This window comes from Panthera leo, chromosome A2 (assembly GCF_018350215.1).
Source record: "Panthera leo isolate Ple1 chromosome A2, P.leo_Ple1_pat1.1, whole genome shotgun sequence".
NCBI lineage: Eukaryota > Metazoa > Chordata > Mammalia > Carnivora > Felidae > Panthera > Panthera leo.
The window spans coordinates 117,846,451-117,848,890 of NC_056680.1; the positions used below are offsets into that span (position 1 = coordinate 117,846,451).

Below are 2,440 nucleotides of genomic sequence, written 5' to 3' on the forward strand. Positions count from 1 at the left end.
CTCCGTTGCTGTGTTTATTTGTGCGATTCCCACGTCCCACGTTGGCTTCATATCTATCTTCCTCTTTTATACCTGTGCATTTTCACTGTGTGTCCTTGACGCCTAGCACAGAGCCTGATACTTGTTAGAAGCTCAATAAATACTTATTGAATGAATTAATGATTGGATAATTGTCTTCATAGCCAACCAAGTCCCGTATCCAGTGGTCTAGGGCAAGCTCTGGGTACCAGTGTAACCCACACACCACTCCCATGCCTTCCCAACCCGTGTGATGGGGTTCTGGTTCATTGTGCTCTGCCCCACTTAGTTACTTTGTATGGAACCCCAGATTCCCTGTAAATGGGGCTCATTCTGTTCTCTAGTCAGAGATTGGAGCCCTCCCTTACCAACCTGGACCAGGCAGCCATATTTGAAGTTTTGCCTCGTTTATTTCTGTGGTAGAGGGCAACATCTTTGGCAAGCATGACTAGCACTCATCCTGGCACCAGAGAGTTCAAGTCCCATCTCAATTCACCCCTTGTAAGCTCTGCTCCAAGACTAGCTTGCAGCAGTGTGGTTTCTGGGATCTTTGGTCCTACTTGACCTCGGAGTTCTCCTTCTTCACCGTGGCTTTTGTGCCTCTGTAGACTTCATGCTATTGCCTGTCCTAGGATAAAATAGAAGTTACAGAAAGCCTCAGCTGAAATGGATGAGGTTTTCAGACCAAGCTGTTTTCAGCCATTAACACCAACTGATTTTCTTTCTTGAAAACCTGTGACTCAGGTGAAGCTGAGGAAAGATGAGAAGCATGATCAATACTTTTTTTCCTTAAGAAGTAATGTATATTTGTTATCGAAAATTTATAATATAAAAATAAAGAAAAAATAAAAATCATTCAATAAATGTTTTCCTTTTTGCTCATCTGTATTTTCAAGTTTTCAACACTGAATATGTTTTTTTTTTTAATGTCTGATTCTTATTTATTTGTTATTCTTAGAAAATCTCAGCTTTGACTGGACTCAACTTAGAAGTAGAAGCTTCACGGGGCGCCTGGGTGGCTTAGTCGGTTAAGCGGCCAACTTCGGCTCAGGTCATGATCTCGCGGTCCGTGAGTTCGAGCCCCGCGTCGGGCTCTGTGCTGACAGCTCAGAGCCTGGAGCCTGTTTCAGATTCTGTGTCTCCCTCTCTCTGACCCTCCCCCATTCATGCTCTGTCTCTCTCTGTCTCAAAAATAAATAAACATTAAAAAAAAAATTAAAAAAAAAAAAAGAAGTAGAAGCTTCTGGGCACCTGGGTGGCTCAGTCGGTTGAGCGTCCGACTTTGGCTCAGGTCATGATCTCGCGGTTCGTGGGTTCGAGCCCCGCATCGGGCTCTGTGCTGACAGCTCAGAGCCTGGAGCCTGTTTGGGATTCTGTGTCTCCCTCTCTCTCTGCCCCTCCCCGACTCATGCTCTGTCTCCCTCTGTCTCAAAAATAAATAAACATTAAAAAATTTTAAAAAAAAAGTAGAAGCTTCAGAGAGGACAGCCCCTGTCTCTTGGCAATCTGTTCCTGGCTTTTTTCTTTGGCCTCCTTCCTTCTCTTGGCCAAAAGGTTAGCATATTCTGCAACCTTTTCCTTATTTTTCTGAGTATGCTGTTTCTCCAGAGCAGTATACCCATGTTTATGTTGCAAGGCATGTAGAGTAACAAGATGCTGAATCTTGGGTGCTTTGTTCTACATTTCTTACTTTCCTTGTGTAGAAACTTTCTTACAACATCCTGGCAGACATCATCTTCTTTAAAGAGACTGAAAGTCTGTGGATTCTGGACCACAGACAACAAGGTACATCGTGAGTAATATCAGGTAATATCAAGGTAATATCAGTGAGTCCAGGAATATCCTTATTTCCTTTCTTTACAATGACCAAGCTGAGAACACTCAGCTTGGCATCCCCAATGTAACCCCAAACAGATCTGTGTTTTCTTTTTCAAGTCCTCATTAGTCTATAAGAGGAATGCCCCTTACTCAGCAGCAGGTGGACATGGCCATGGGTCAAGACACCTGCTTCATGGGGAAGCCTTGGTTGTCATTCCTTCGGTGATTTGGACCATATGACCAAATGGTCCATTCTTCACCCAGAGCATCGGCAGCCACTTTTGTGCCTATACACTTCTCATAAAGGGTAGGAAGTTTATGGTCATTGTCCACTTCAGTGAGTTCCTTGCAGCCAGTAGCTGGGAAAGAGATGTTCAGTTTCATCCTGAAGCAGTTGGCCTCTTCCAATGTGCTACAAAAAAAAAAAAAAAAAAGAGAGAATATGGATTATTTTATTTTATTTTATTTTATGTTTATTTACTCTTGAAAGAGAGAGACAGAGACCGAGTGTGAGCGGGGGAGGAGCAGAGAAAGAGAAGGAGTCACAGAAACAGGCTCCAGGCTCTGAGCTGTCAGCACAGAGCCCGATGCAGGGCTCAAACTC

The 2,440-nt window shown here is 43.7% G+C and overlaps 1 pseudogene; it reads right to left on the minus strand.

Annotated features, from left to right (window-relative positions):
- Positions 1 to 1,473: 1,473 nt before the first annotated feature.
- LOC122213198 lies at positions 1,474 to 2,220 on the minus strand (annotated as a pseudogene).
- Between the last annotated feature and the right edge of the window lie 220 nt (positions 2,221 to 2,440).